The sequence below is a fragment of the Bos grunniens genome, chromosome 3 (genome assembly GCF_055505025.1).
Source record: "Bos grunniens cultivar Pamir isolate PY7600 chromosome 3, Bosgru_T2T1.0, whole genome shotgun sequence".
Taxonomy (NCBI): Eukaryota; Metazoa; Chordata; class Mammalia; order Artiodactyla; family Bovidae; genus Bos; species Bos grunniens.
In genome coordinates, this window is record NC_141167.1 from 55,803,739 (window position 1) to 55,821,030 (window position 17,292).

The following is a 17,292-nucleotide window of genomic DNA, read 5'->3' on the forward strand; positions in this document are numbered from 1 at the left end:
AATTAACAAAACATTTTAAAGCAATTATACTCCAATTAAAAATAATAAATAAAATTCTAAAACTGAAGAAATATAAGACATAACCTAGTATTTTCTTGCCCAGTTATAAAATAAAGGTAATCAAAAAGCAAATGCTATTATACTAAGGGTTTAAATACTTTATTACACATTTTTAAATAGTTAAATGGATTATCATTTCCTTGGCAATGCCAAAGAATGCTCAAACTACCACACAATTGCACTCATCACATGCTAGTAAAGTGATGCTTAAAATTCTCCAATCCAGGCTTCAGCAATATGTGAACCATGAACTTCCTGATGTTCAAGCTGGTTTTAGAAAAGGCAGAGGAACCAGAGATCAAATTGCCAACATCTGCTGGATCATGGAAAAAGCAAGAGAGTTCCAGAAAAACATCTATTTCTGCTTTATTGACTATGCCAAAGCCTTTGACTGTGTGGATCACAATAAACTGTGGAAAATTCTGAAAGAGATGGGAATACCAGACCACCTGATCTGCCTCTTGAGAAATCTGTATGCAGGTCAGGAAGCAACAGTTAGAACTGGACATGGAAAAACAGACTGGTTCCAAATAGGAAAAGGAGCACGTCAAGGCTGTATATTGTCACCCTGCTTATGTAACTTATATGCAGAGTACATCGTGAGAAACACTGGGCCGGAAGAAATACAAGCTGGAATCAAGATTGCCAGGAGAAATATCAACAACCTCAGATATGCAGATGACACCACCCTTACGGTAGAAAGTGAAGAGGAATAAAAAGCCTCTTGATGAATGTGAAAGAGGAGAGTCAAAAAGTGGGCTTAAAGCTCAACATTCAGAAAACGAAGATCATGGCATCCAGTCCCATCACTTCATGGGAAATAGATGGGGAAACAGGGGAAACAGTGTCAGACTTTATTTTTTGGGGCTCCAAAATCATTGCAGATGGTGACTGCAGCCATGAAATTAAAAGACGCTTACTCCTTGGAAGGAAAGTTATGACCAATCTAGATAGCATATTCAAAAGCAGAGACATGACTTTGCCAACAAAGGTCTGTCTAGTCAAGGCTATGGTTTTTCCTGTGGTCATGTATGGATGCGAGAGTTGGACTGTGAAGAAGGCTGAGTGCCGAAGAATTGATGCTTTTCAACTGTGGTGTTGGAAGACTCTTGAGAGTCCCTTGGACTGCAAGGAGATCCAACCAGTCCATTCTGAAGGAGATGAGCCCTGGGATTTCTTTGGAAGGAATGATGCTAAAGCTGAAACTCCAATACTTTGGCCACCTCATACGAAGAGTTGACTCATTGGAAAAGACCCTGATGCTGGGAGGGATTGGGGGCAGGAGGAGAAGGGGACGACAGAGGATGAGATGGCTGGATGGCATCACTGACTCGATGGACGTGAGTCTGAGTGAACTCCAGGAGTTGGTGATGGACAGGGAGGCCTGGCGTGCTGTGATTCATGGGGTTGCAAAGAGTTGGACACGACTGAGCGACTGAACTGAAATGAACTGAATTTTGAATGAAAAGTTAAAAAGAATAGAGAGGAGTAAATTTAGAGTCTGATATGGATTTTCACTACTGGCGTGGTGCTGAGAAGTTTGTTTTGACTTTAAAAAATGTTTAGTTGAGATTTAGTTTCAAAACAATGATTTTTTATTCTTCATCAAATGAATTTGTGTTTATCTTTCTTTTCATTTACCAGAAAGGCTTCCAAGGAGTACAGATGGTTCAAATACAGTGAATAAATATTTGATCATCTTGGAGTGACGTAACTTAAACCATAACTCAGAAATGTTGCTGAACTGAATAAAGGTGTCTTGATATATTTCCACTCAAATCTATCCTTATTCAGAATGTACTATTACATTGATGAATGCTTGAACAGCCTCAGAAGAGCAGAATCATGACAGAGTAATTCCAATCATTACTCTCAACCAGTTCTTGTCAATGAACATATATTATTTCTCCAAGGCACTGAAAATCCTGATAGGTGCTTTCCAGGAGGTTATTCTATGGACCTGTGATTGGTGGCTAGGACGGTAAAGCATCTGTCTGCAATGCAGAAGACCCGGGTTTGATTCCTGGGTTGGGAAGGTACCCTGGAGAAGGAAATGGCAGCCCACTCCAGTATTCTTGCCTGGAAAATCCCATGGACGGTGGAGCCTGGTAGGCTACTGTCCGTGGGGTCACAAAGAGTCGGACACAACTGAGGGACTTCACTTTCACTTTCTAGAGATTATATTGAAATTCTCGTCCTTGAAACAAAGTTGTACCAAATACTCTTGTCACTCTGCAAAATTATTGTATTTATATGTTTCTCAGAATGGTCTCATTCAATGGCAAATGAATTGCATCATCATATATAAGCATATATGGGTTTCCCAGGAGCTACAGTGGTAAAGAATCCACCTGCTTAGAGACACAAGATACGCAGGTTCAATCCCTGGGTGGGAAAGATCCCTTGGAGAAGAAAATGGCAACCCACTCCAGCATTCTTGTCTGAAAAATTCGATGGACAGAGGAGCCAGGTGGCTACAATCCACAGGGCTGCAAAGAGTCGGACATGACTGAGTGACAGCACACACACACAGAAGCATTTATATGGTGATCTTATTATATATGATGATCTTATTATTTATATACACACAAACACATATATATGTGTGTATATATATGTTTCTCTGTTCTAAGTTTATGCCAAAGTATGTTGCAAGTCTTATTTTAAAAAATTGTATAATAATAATTTTAAAAACATACAGAAATATATATGCTTTTTTGTGTATCTATCAATCTTCATTTTGTTTTGTTAATTTTTATTGAGATATAGTTGATGTATAATCTTTGCATACTTTTAAATAGCTAATTTTAATAGGACATTTGCTATGCCAAAGAACATTATTAGAATTTCACAATATGTAGATTTTTTCCAAGACTTCTTGTAAATCCTGTGTTTTCAAGCAATATTAATATATTTGTTAATCAATTATAATCAACATTCATAGTAAGTGGAATAAACTGTTTTCTGAGAATTTACATTCTTTAAATGTTTCCTATTGTACTCTACATCCTCCACTAGGTACCACATCTTTGATGCTAAAGATTAAAAACAAAATAATAACGCACTGGCATATATATATGTGTGTGTATAAAATCTGGAAGCAGTTAGTTCCTAAATATTCTTTTTAAATATGCTTCTTTAAATTCAGCTTCCACCAAGCTAATCAGGTGATTGGTACAAAGGTAATTAAATGAAAATCAGTCTTCAAAGAAAGATTAGTAGTAAGTGAGTGATTAATTTTTTTTTCCTTCAGACACAGGAAGCCTAAAATGTCAATTAAGGATTAATAAACTATTAACAAGTGAGGAGTAATATACCTTTATTCTAGGTATATGACTAAGTGCTCATATGTGTTGCTGTTAATGGAATTTGGTAAAAGCTGAAGAGCACTTCGTTGTTTTAATCTAGCTGCCTACATGATCTTAATCTGATTTTCTGGATGGTTGGGAAAGTAGACAAAGAATGAACCTACCAAAAAAAATTTGGCAGAAAGTGACTGACAGATTTACATTAGTATTAGTTCAATAGTAATAGTAATAGTTAGCGAGGGCTTTCAATATGGCCAGTATCATAATTAAGTGCTATACTTTTATTATCTTCTTGTATCTGCATAAGATATTTTGAAGTTGATAAGACTATTTATCAACTAAAAACATAGAAACTGGTCCAAATATGACAGCTAGTAAATGACAGAACCAGGATTTGCTCCCAAGTGAGGCTTCCTCAGCGTCTCTGCTTCTTCTATAGCCCTGCTTCCCCAAATAAGCTGTAATTCACATTTGATCAATCTTGGTCGAAACTGTTAATATTATCTGAATCTAAAACGCTGAGGTACAGATTTTCAACGTGAGTCTCTATTAAAATGCTTCCTGTGCTGAAATCTACTTTGAAACAAACAATACCCATTTTTCCCTTCTATATTTATTATTTGTATCCAGTATTCTAGATTTGAATACTTACCACATGTCAAAATTTAATTTAAATTCTATTCTCTAAGCGTTCCATATTTCTACTTGGGTCATTCAGTTTTAATACTGTCATAAGGGCAATTTCTTTTCAATTATAAAGGAACTGATCTCCAAATATTAAGGTATCATTTAGTAGAAAGTCCTTTGATCACAATTTATGAATTGATGGATTCTTTTTTAAAAATTGTAGCTCCAATAATTGAGAAAACTTAAGTTTTCTCAATAGACTAAGGAAGGTGTATTATGAGTTATAATCTAAAATTTTGCTTAAATTCAGATTAACTTCACACTTCTTTATTAAATTGGCCATCAGATTGTTTAAAAGGATAAGTAGAATGAGATTATTGACTATAAACCAATTAATGCCTCTATTGAAAGTTTTCTGATATATTTATTTACTAATAAACTGAAATCAAAGTCAAAAACACATTTAAAAACATTCCTCTCCACATGGTGTTCCATTATGAAACTGCTGCAGTAAATATTACATTTGTTGAACAAACATAGCACTAAATCAAGCATCTGCTTGCTTTCATGCATTGTATATACAACAGAGATTTGCTGCACTTTTTTAGTATTCTCAATAGGTTTCTGTGTTTATAAAGGTCCAGAAATGATCTTTAGAACATATCCTCCATATGGCACCAGGAAACCCAGCATAAGAACCTTTCCTACACAAAGGATATAGAATTGTCTCATTTCAAAATATCAATATTTTTCTAGAAACACAAAGCTACCAAGTAAGTGTTAGAACCACCTCAACTTCTGTTCACCCTTGTTCAAATTGATTTAGTCGTCTGCATGTGTCAACTTTAATTATCAAAAATACACAAATAAACAGCAGGTTCCTTTCTTGAGTTCTAAATGTTAACTATAACTCTAATCACATTTTAAATAATAAATTAATACTCAGAATGTGTTTTTCATCAGCAGAGGGCCATCTCAGCATGATGTCACTAAAGAACCATGACCTAAATTTTAGTTCTGAGGTTCTATCCACAAAAGAGAAATAAAGTGGAGATGCTCACTTTTCTGGATAATTATTGCATATATAACTGATTTGATTAGTCAACCCAAATAATCTCAAAACATTTTGGTGTTCTTTGGGAAGACTACAAATTTCACAATTTGTTTTAACTCTCCTCTCCAATTCAGGTTTTCCTCTGTAAACACATCCTAATATCTGCTAAATAAGCTAAGATTTTAGACAAGCAAAACACTGATAACTACCTTCATTCTACTGTAACTTTTTAAAAACTACATTTTAAAATTTACTGAATAATTTAAATAATAATCTTTATGTCTAAGTGCGCTAATGTATGCACACTTTAATATTTTTTGTTTTATAAATATAACCTTTAAGATAATAGAGAGTACAAAATACCATACTGCTCAGTAAGAATAACACTATTAAAGGACTCCACCTTCAATATCATAAAACAACTAAATATAATGTCAATTACATAAATCCCACTTATTATGCCAGAGAGAGAGATTATTCAGATCTCACATGAAAATTAGTTTCTTTCTTTTAATGGTAACAAAGTGATTAACTAGTAAGTTTAACATGAAGAAATGATACGATTCCAAGTGTCTACAGTTCCTTAAACTACTTCAAGATATATTGGCAGATGTTTCAATTAATGTGTAGCAAGGTCACAAAATCAATTTCTTATCAGCTAAAAACACTCATACAGTAAATTTTATTTTCAAACCATAATCTCTAAATTAAATCTGTGTCCCTAAAAAATACAGTTCAAAAAATCAGTCATTGGGTTTTCTCCCTGATAACGTTTTCACAAATGGCACAAGGCTTTGTATGCTATATATAGCCTACAATGTTTGGTTAGATTCTAATCTTCCTAGAGAATGTCATTATCTTTTTCCATGGCAAATAAAGGACCAAAGTGTTGATTTCCTCCTTAAACTAAGTACAAGGTTTGAACACATCTGGCATTCTATCTTCTAGCAATTTGTTTGGGAACTTTTAAACAATTATAAAGAGAATCTCTGAAACTGTATACTAATCTGGATTTCTTGGTAATATAAACTATATGAACATAAAATTGCGGGAAAAATCAAGTTAACATGGAAAATAGCATAACCATGCAGTAAATTTCGTATAAAAGGACTTAGCAGGAATTGAACTTTTCAGACCAATGACACTCAAGATAATCATATTTTTAATGAAAATTCATTGACTTGAATGTAAAATACCATCATGTATTATATTGAAGGTCTTTCTTTATATTCTAATTTCTTTAAATGTTTTTTCTAATAACTGATTTTCATCCTACTCACAACTCCACATGTGACGACAATAATGTAAGTCCTTGTACCTTTTCTCTCAATGCCAATGGACCAAACAGTTAAAGAAGCTGAAATATATCAATAATATTGCCTTAACGTTTTAATATTCATAAAATCACAATTTTCATGGTAGACAAAAATTATGTGTTCTGTTCTTTAACACTCAAAATGCATGATCATGATACCTTTATACAAACGCTGGGTAACGAACACTACCTAGTGGTATTATCTCACACAGCCACTAACAAATTCTAAAAGTTTATTTACTGTAAATTCAGATTCTTGAGACCAGTTTGGTAGTTGATAAAATATGGGATATAAAATCATATCTCAAGAAGACGGAAGAAAAAATTATCTGAGATAATACATTAAAGCTTTTCAAAGCATTTTTTGCACACACTCCTAAACATATACTCTTAGCTGATTTCAGCACTGCTAGACAGAATGAAAAGAATGTTTTCTAAAGCAAGAAGGTGAATAACTCTGAGGGAGGGTTAAAACACATTTACAAAAATTAAACACAACATTTTTGTGGATGAAGACAATATTTTCTTCAAAATCTTTATATATTACAAGTATTAAAATTTTAGGGAGGAGGGAGGAGGATTCAGGATGGGGAATACATGTATACCTGTGGCGAATTCATTTAGATATTTGGCAAAACTAATACAATAAAGTAATATACAGAGAGTATTTTATTTCTTCCCACTTCATTCATGTTATAATCTATTCAATTTTAATCAAATTTAGAGCTTGATAAAAAAAAAAACAAAGTAAAATTTGTTTTAATAGCAGTCTTACTTTGTACATATTAATGCAAAAAGGACAAAAGTTCACCCTAAGTAGGTAACTGAAGAATAAATACAGCTTTGTGTAATGCTGTACTTAAAAAGATTAGTTCATTGTAAAAAGTGATAAACGTGAGACGGATATTTTCAATGACAGAAAAATTATTTTCTGAAATTAAAGAACAATTATTATGATTAGAAGTGAAAATATAATTTTTCTAAGTGCCAATAATTTCACAATTCCTAGGATTTCTATGAAAACAGCATATTTTACACATAAGATGCAGAAAAAAAAAATACCACAGTTAATGTGACAACTGGGACTCTGAAGATTAGGGCCAGAGTGCTTCAAAAACAGGAAGTCATCACAAGCATTAGTGCCAATATGGGAAACAACCCTGCCTTAGGACATACTGCTTCTTAACTCGTGAAAATGTTCAAAAGAGCAACAGATAAGTTAATGGAAATTCAGTCTTGCATAGTTGATCACTCAAAATGAAACAGGGAGAGCCAATTTGGAAAAAACCAATGTAAAGTTTATTAAGCGAACTGATCATTCATACACATTTTCCATCTGGTTATAATGGATAGTCTTTATTTATAGCAAAATACTTGGGATGGGATTATGCATACAGTAATCTTGCTGTATGGGTCTTGTTACAATGCAGAGTATTTAAGCAAATCTGAGTGTGGATCCATGCAAGCAGGAATATCATATATAATATCTTAGTAAATTCAGCACAGACATGGAACAGTAAGAATGGGGCACCAACCAATCAGAATAACCACTCAAAAACCAATCCATGTATTTGACAGACTGTATCCAAGGAATTTTAATAGTTTCCAAGGATGTAGTAAAAAATAAGAATTAGTCACCATTTTCAAACAGCAGTCACTGTTGGGATTCCCCAGGCACCATTAAAAAGCAGGCAGACTCCATCAACACTTATTCCAAAATTAATGAATTAATGCAAAAATGAAAAGGAATTATGAGAAGATGAAAAAGCAAACAATCATTCTGAACATATAGGAATAAGAAAGGCCTTGCAAATTGACGTATGTATTGGGTCTTAGATATTAAGTCAAAGCTTATAATATTCCCAACATTTAAAGTGCCTTATTTCTTTCCTGAGCACCCACACAATTGTTTATCCCATCCCATTTATTGTCTGACACAAAGTATTTTGATGCCTGGAAATACATGAAATCCTCAGAATGGAGAAATTTAGATACAGGTTTCCAGCTGAGAAGACTGCCCCACTGATCAAGTCCACTCTCAACTCCCTGGCTCATTACACTTATAAATAAACGATCATCAATGTTCCTTTGAAGTTGCAACACAAGGACAAGTTTCATTTTGTAGCATTTTGTTCCAGATTGTTCGTTAAATGGTACTTATAAATTCACATGAGTCATAACCCTCCTCTCCACAAAATGAATACATGCACTGTTTTATTCAAAAGGGGGTACTCTCAACCACATACAACAGTGACTAAACCTTTCCCAGAAAGGAGCAAATATAAAAATCAACATTTACAGCCTTCTTGTTTCTTCTGAATGATTCAAGTGACTCTGATACAGCATTTCTCTTGCTGATCATACTATATAATATTTAATACCTTAGTTTTTAGCACTGTAATACAAGGGGTTCACTGAAGATTGGTCCAGAATTTTTTTTCACAGGAGAAAGTCACTGAGAAAACAGAATGGAAAATACGTTTTATTTATTTGGTGACCTCTATGGATGTGTAATATATGTCTGAAGAACTCTGAGGTCACATCTTGGTTCAGTAGGGAAAAAATATGTATATCATCATGGTGTTATGGTCATGAGTAGGGAGAAGTGAGCACAAGCAGTAGATGAAAGCCTCGCCTGCACTGGTCATGCCAGCTCCAGAGATCAGGGTGAAAAGCAGTGTGGTACAGTGGAAAGACCACTGAGTTTAGAAGCACGAGACAAAAACCCGTATCTGTTTTGCTTTCATGTTCCAAACTGAGCTGAAAATCCATTAGTTACTAAAAAAGATGAAATTTAAATTGACTGAAGTTCAAATAAAAGTCTCATAACAGAATCAGAATTTTAAAGCTGAGACATTAACAACCATTATCATAAGAGTCTCAGTTGAACAGGACTAGTGTGTGTGTGTGTGTGTGTGTGTGTCTATGTGTGCGTGTGTGTGTATGCACGCACATGCGTGTGCGCTCACGTGTGAAGTGAAAGTTGCTTCGTCATGTCCGACTCTTTCCGACTCCATGGACTGGGGCCTGTAAGGCTCCTCTGTCCATGGAATTCTCCAGGCAAGACTACTGGAGTGGGTGGCCATTCCCCTTCTCCAGAGGACATTCCCAACCCAGGGATAGAACCCAGGTCTCTTACACTGCAGGCAGATTCTATATACTAGTCCATTTAAATAATAAGAGAGACCTTAGATATTTTGGCACAGTTATATGAGAATATATTATCAAAGAATCTAGTTACTAGGGCATGACATACTAGGAGGGGTCAAGTTATGAGGCTGGGTCTTAGTTAGTAATAAGGATATAAAAAACGATCTAATAATGGAATACTTTGGCCACCTGATGCGAAGAACTGACTCATTTGAAAAGACTCTGATGCTGGGAAAGATTGAAGGCGGGAGGAGAAGGGGACAGCAGAGGATGAGATGGTTGGATGGCGTCACCGACTCAATGGACATGAGTTTGAGTAAACTCCAGGAGTTGGTGATGGACAGGAAGGCCTGGCGTGCTGCAGTCCATGGGGTCACAAAGAGTCAGACACGACTGAGTGACTGAACTGAACTGAACTGAATAATGGAAATCTGGAAGAGAAAACTTCAGAGTAGCAATTATTTTATTTTTAAGATGACAGGGTAATACTGCAGGATTTCTAAAACATACCCTTCCTCTCTTAAGCTATAATTAGTATCTGAAAAGGGCTTAAATGAAGTAGAAGTTAAGTGAAAGTAGATGAATATAGAAATGGCGGCCTAAAGGACTGACAGAGAATCTTCTTGTAATGGTCATGGATGAATCTTGGCGGCTTGGCCTCTACTCACTCTCCCGAATGTAAGAGTCACTCAAATGTTTTTTTGAAAAGCACGTTTTGTCACTATAATTTGAGCAGGTTTTCAACTATGCTATATGAATGAAGGAGCCTACATATTCTATTATTTAGGTGCATAAAGGTAATAAACATCTTGAACGTATAAATAAAAATGTCAGATCATAAAGTAAACTATATTCCTCTTTTATTGCAAGATATCCGTAGAGGTATTCCTTAAACAAAAGCTGAAATGTAAGGCACAAACATATTATGTAAAAGACAGGTGAATATTGGAGGATTCTTTAAATGAAGACTCCTGTGTTTCTTAAGCTTTGGGAAATTGTCTTGTATCTTTTGTGATTTCTTTTGCTAAATCTTGCCTGACCCCTCTTCAATAAGACTTTGATTGGAGGGGTACTAGGTTCTCTGTTTGGTTTCTCAGTTTTGTTCTCATAGTTTCCATCTTTGCCTTTTAGTTTTTCAGTCTCTGAGTATTATTTTTCTGCTCCTCTCTATTGTATATTATTGCCTTAATCTGGGAATAATATAGATCAGAAGATAAGTATATTTCATTGGAGCAGAAAAATAGATTTTTTTGGTAGTAACTATGATGAAAGTGAAAGAGGAGAGTGAAAAAGTTGGCTTAAAACTCAACATTTAGAAAACTAAGATCATGGCATCCAGTCCCATCACTTTATGGGAAATAGATGGGGAAACAGTGGAAACAGTGTCAGACTTTATTTTTGGGGGCTCCAAAATCACTGCAGATGGTGACTGCAGCCATGAAATTAAAAGATGCTTACTCCTTGGAAGGAAAGTTATGACCAACCTAGATAGCATATTCAAAAGCAGAGACATGACTTTGCCAACAAAGGTCTGTCTAGTCAAGGCTATGGTTTTTCCTGTGGTCATGTATGGATGCGAGAGTTGGACTGTGAAGAAGGCTGAGCGCCAAAGAATTGATGCTTTTGAACTGTGGTGTTGGAGAAGACTCTTGAGAGTCCCTTGAACTGCAAGGAGATCCAACCAGTCCATTCTGAAGGAGATCAGCCCTGGGATTTCTTTAGAGGGAATGATGCTGGAGCTGAAACTCCAGTGCTTTGGCCACCTCATGTGAAGAGCTGACTCTCTGGAAAAGACTCTGATGCTGGGAGGGATTGGGGCAGGAGGAGAAGGGGACGACAGAGGATGAGATGGCTGGATGGCATCCCTGACTCGATGGACGTGAGTCTGGTGAACTCTGGGAGTTGGTGATGGACAGGGAGGCCTGGGGTGCTGTGATTCATGGGGTTGCAAAGAATCAGACACGACTGAGCAACTGAACTGAATTGATCAAGTATATTAGCCAGTGAATTCGGGAAATCACTCCAGGAAAACAAACAACATGGGTTGGAAACTGCATATAATTGCAGTATTATAACCACAGAAGTTATAAGTGAATCAAAAATAAATCCTGAGTTTAATTAAACGGAGCAGGGGCTTTTCAACAACAATGCTTGGAGAAGGAAATGGCAACCCACTCCAGTATTCTTGCCAGGGATGGAGGAGCCTGGTGGGCTGCCGTCTATGGGGTCTCACAGAGTCGGACACCACTGAAGTGACTTAGCAGCAGCAGCAGCACTTTTCTTAGGTACCAAGTATGGGCTCTATCCCAATACTAGTGATATCACAATGTTAAAATTCACCAGTAGGTCATGGAATTTGGGTCAGAACATACTGACTACCCTGTTTCACCTGTAAGATAAAGCAGGGAAGGGATTCGGGAGAGATGTAGCAAGGGGATGAAAGTGGGCTATTATAAAAAGGCAGATTATATTGAGCTGATGAATTTAAGAATATTTTGACTTACGCAGTCCACAGGTATCCTCCACTGATGTGTAAGCAAATTTGAAATTTGTAGCTTCCCTGTTCTATGTGTGATCATTTCTATAGGAAAGAAAACCCAAGAATAGAGACTTTAGTCTCAATCTTCTGTTTTTCAGAATTGCTTGCATTACTGACAATTTTACCAGCTTATTGTCTTGAGGGATTGCTACAAAAGGCGATGAATAAAAGGAAAAACAAAGCACAAGGAACTGAGTAGCACAAAGGTTACAGAATACACTAAGGAAGAAAATATGTTGTGTGGTATGATAGCTTTTTCATACACAGAAGCATATCTTATTTGGTTTGTTTGGATGTAAACTTTCTAAGAATCTCTTTGAGGGTATCAACTGGAATTTTTCCTTCAACCTCATTCCTCTCTTAGAAAGTATCTTTCTTAGGCCAGATAGTCTGTTTATTCATCTTTGTGTTTGCATTTTTGGCTTTTCTCCAATGATTGGTTATCCTTAAATGACCGTCATGTTTATAACTAAAGAACAATGTTGATTATCACAGGTATTTTGGCCTACATTTTGTCTGCCAGACAATTACAAATTCTTTAGCACAAGAGTTCTGAGTTTCCTGTATATGTGGGTGTGCCATAGGACGTTTCCAGCATTATTCCAGTTAGCATAGGTGGGGAATGGGCAGAAAGACTGCATTAATTTTCAACTTCAGTGATGGCAGGCAGATGACAAAGTTTTCTTTGAGAGTATTTTCTTGGCTTCATTTGGGAGCAAACACCAGTGGGAAAGAGATCAATCTGCATAGCCTTAGGAAAACAATGTCAACAAGTTTCTACTCCCTTTCTGAGCAAGAGAAAGAATATGACCATCACAGGGAAAAGACACCATCTTCACTGAAGCCTGCTCTGTGTACACTGAACTATCCCACCTGTAGCACAAGATTCTGCTTTGAGAAAGTTTGCTCTTAATTTGTAGACTTCTCATGAATCCTCTCTGATTTCACTGATTTTATTGTCAATTCACTGGGCTTTAAAGACATAGATAAACAGGAGTAAAATAACTGTTCCTGGTCTATGAATTTCATCAAAATATTAGTACTCTTGCTTGGAAAATCCCATGGACGGAGGAGCCTGGTGGGCTGCAGTCCATGGGGTCCTGAGGGGCTGGACACGACTGAGCGACTTCACTTTCACTTTTCACTTGCATGCATTGGAGAAGGCCAACCCACTCCAGTGTTCTTGCCTGGAGAATCGCAGGGACGGGGGAGTCTGGTGGGCTACTGTCTATGGGGTCACACGGAGTCGGACATGACTGAAGCGACTTGGCAGGAGCGGCAGCAGCAGCATTAAAGCCTGTAAATAGTTTTAACTTCCCTGCACTTATTCCTAAAGTGTCATAAATATATACCCCACACATTGTTTTTTATTATCAGTTGTTTTGATAATGTAGTGGAAAAAAAAAGGCAGAATCAAGGTGGGAGGGGAAGAACCACAATAATTCACTTTTTATTAATGAGATTCAATTTCATTATTTGCAGATTTACCTCACATAGTAGTTTGAGGACCATAAGAGGCGACTGTTTGAATGTGTTTCCTCTGCGAAAATTACTTAATCTATAAATTGAGGATAATATGAGCTTTTATTTCAGAGTTGTTATGAAGATTAAATTTATAAATTCATGTAAAGTGCTTAGAATAGAAGGTAGCTCAGAGAAAGCACTCAAATTAACATCAGTATTATTATGCTTTTTGTGAATAAGCTGTAAATCTGAAGTTACTTATTTAAGCACTAAAGAGACCAAATAAGGAAGAAGAGAAATAATGGGAAAATGGATAATCTGGTTAATCTGCTTCCAAATGACTGGGATTTGGCTATAATGTATGCTGGTGCCTTATTAAAACTGGGACTGTAGAAAATTGACATTCCAAGAACAAAAGAAATATTACCGATTTTGCAAAATGAAATTGGCAATTTAAAAATACTGACAAATAGGGAACTATAAAAAACAAAACAAAAAAATTGAGACTCAGTGAGTCACTTTGTGATGTTAAAGGCGCTAACCCCAAATTTCTTTGTTTTTTATACTAATATTTTCTTGAAAAGCAAAAGAGGTTTACAATATATGAAAATCCCACATCTAGAGTACAATTTTCACTTAATTTAAATTTCCTGTGTGTATGTGTACTAAGTTGCTCCAATCATGTCCAACTCTTTGTGACCCTATGGACAGGAGTCTGCCAGGCTCCTATGTCCATGGGATTCTCCAGGCAAGAATTCGGGAGTGGGTTGCTGTTTCCCCCTCCAGGGGATCTTCCCAAACCAGGTATCAAACTCCTATCTCTTATGTCTCCTGCACTGGCAGACAGTTTCTTTACCACTAGCACCACCTGCAAAGCCCTTTAAATTTCTTCTGCGGTGCTCAGTCACTCAGTTGTGTCCGACTCTGTGTGACCCCATGGACTATGGCCCATCAGGCTCCTCTGTCCATGGAGGCAAGAATACTGGAGTGGGTTACTGTGCTCTTCTCAAAGATATCTTCTTAACTCAGGTATCAAACCCAGGTCTCCTTCGTTGCATGTGGATTCTTCATTGTCTGAGCCACCTTAAATTTCCTAGCATTTCCTAAAGATATAACTGAACAGAAACTATAAGACGGTAGAACTGCCTTGTTCACTTAGCATGCAAAAAATGACAACTGATCTAATTTTATTGCTGTTGATGCTTTATCATCAGTAGCACATATTATAAGAGCATGTGTGTGTATGTGTGTGTGCATGTGTGCACATGCTCAGTTGCTCACCGAGTATCTGACTCTTTATGACCCTATGAAATGTAGCCTGCCATGCTCCTCTGTCCATGGGATTCTCCAGGCAAGAATACTGGAGTGCATTGCCATTTACTCCTCCAGAGGATCTTCTCAACCCAGGGATTGAACTCAGTCTCCTGTGTCTCCTGAATTGGAAGGTGGACACATTATGGCTGAGCCACCTAGGAAGTCAGTAAGTCAGTGTGTGTGTGTGTGTGTGTGTGTGTGTGTGTGTGTGTGTGTGTGTGTGTATATATACACATATACATTTCACTGGTAACTACCACGTAGGATTCGAACCTGTGCGGGGAGACCCCAAAGGATTTCTAGTCCATCTCCTTAACCACTCAGCCACGACTACACTAAGAAGGAATTATTTCACAGGTAACTACCCTGCTTATTTAACTTATATGCAGAGTACATCATGAGAAACGCTGGGCTGGAAGAAGCACAAGCTGGAGTCAAAACTGCCAGGAGAAATATCAATAACCTCAGATATGCAGATGACACCACCCTTATAGTAGAAAGTGAAGAAGAACTAAAGAGCCTCTTGATGAAAGTGAAAGAGGAGAGTGAAAATGTTGGCTTAAAGCTCAACATTCAGAAAACTAAGATCATGGCATCCAGTCCCATCACTTCACGGCAAATAGATGGGGAAACAGTGGCTGACTGTATTTTTTGGGGCTCCAAAATCACTGCAGATGGTGACTGCAGCCATGAAATTAAAAGACGCTTACTCCTTGGAAGGAAAGTTATGATGAACCTAGACAGCATATTGAAAAGCAGAGACATTACTTTGTCAACAAAGGTCCATCTAGTCAAGGCTATGGTTTTTCCAGTAGTCATGTATGGATGTCAGAGTGGGGCTATAAAGAAAGCTGAGCGCCGAAGAATTCATGCTTTTGAAGTGTGGTGTTGGAGAAGACTCTTGAGAGTCCCTTGAACTGCAAGGGGATCCAACCAGTCCATCCTAAAGGAGATCAGTCCTGGGTGTTCATTGGAAGGACAGATGTTGAAGCTGAAACTCCAATACTTTGGCCACCTGATGCGAAGAGCTGACTCATTTGAAAAGACCCTGATGTTGGGAAAGATCGAGGGCAGGAGAAGGGGACAACAGTGGATGAGATGATTGGATGGCAGCACCGACTCAATGGACATGAATTTGGGTGGACTCCAGAAGTTGGTGATGGACAGGGAGGCCTAGTGTGCTGTGGTTCGTGGGGTCACAAAGAGTTGGACATGACTGAGTGACTGAACTGAATTGATATATATATATAATATATATGAAGAATCAACATTTTGACCTGCAGTAAGAAAAAAGAAAATGATAGTCTTCACTTGGGGAAAAAAGTCAATACTTTTATAATGTTAACTCAGTAAGTATTATCTAGGATTGATTCAACATAGAAATTTGAATAAGTCTTTTTGATTACTAATATTCAAACTCAGAAGTTCTATGTTGATTTTTACTATTTCTGTTTAATTCTCTTGCCATTAGTTATCTGATATTACTTTTCTGGTTCTAAATATGCAATGAATCCATCTAGCTAATACTGATTAAAAAGTAATTAAAAACAAATGAGTCTTCTATATGAAGAAACATTTTCATATTTCATTATAAATTGGTTGGGAAAATCCAAAATCATATATCTATGTTAAACTCTTCTTTAAGGTCTCAGATTACTTCTTAGTTTGTATCTCATTCATTCTCATAATTGTCCTATGAGATAAACATGAAAACAGGATGACTTAGAAAAGTGATTCCTGAAAAATGACACTGTCAAATTAGACTAGAGAACTTTTCAGATTTAAAACTGTGGAGTTGATCAGCAAAACTCAGATGACACAAGTCCTTTTTTCCTTCTCTTTTTAAAAATAAAATATTAGCTTAAAGTTTTTATAATGGTTTATTCCTTTATTTTTCTCTTTTTATATGGTAAAAGAATTTGTAATCTTATAGACTGGATGTTTTGAGGACATTCTACCTAATTATTGTGCTTGAGTTGTTTTCTGTATTGTGTAACCTTACTTGACAACAGATGAAAGAGGTCATACTTCTAGTTACAAGGAAAAGAATTTCTGAAATTGGCAAAGGTGTTTTATTTATTTGGATGAAGTTCACAGAAAGCATGCATCCTGGAATTTAAGCCTTGGGTTAATTTAGACCATCATTTTTTAATAGGCTACATTTTCCATTTAGTACAAGAAGTCACAAGGAAATAGGCACCTCATTTAAAAAAGAACTTGTTACACAGCTATCTAGAAGCACATTAGAGTTCATACATTTTCAATTTTGCATTATTATTCATTTCCTAAGAAATTCCTTTGGAGTGTATAAAAATACATTTGTTTTACAAAAATTTACTTCCTCAAAAATTTTTAGTAGTATTTTACATATGAAAGAAAATGTGGATGTAACATTATTGAGACATAGATTTCTAAATCTTCAAATATTCTTTAAGTATTACTTAAAAGCCATACCAGAGAT

General features: G+C 36.4%; 1 protein-coding gene across 8 annotated transcripts in view; it reads right to left on the bottom strand.

The window, feature by feature from the left end:
- ADGRL4 (adhesion G protein-coupled receptor L4) overlaps positions 1-17,292 on the bottom strand; it is a 144,449-nt gene that overhangs the window by 116,636 nt on the left and 10,521 nt on the right. For 3 of the 8 annotated variants that reach the window (XM_086390768.1, XM_086390769.1, XM_086390765.1), the window contains exon 3: positions 12,019-12,095. The exons of the other annotated variants lie outside the window; for them this stretch is intronic. The gene's annotated coding sequence lies outside the window, so the exon portion shown is untranslated. The remainder of the gene's footprint in view (positions 1-12,018; positions 12,096-17,292) is intronic. 8 annotated transcript variants of the gene reach the window in all.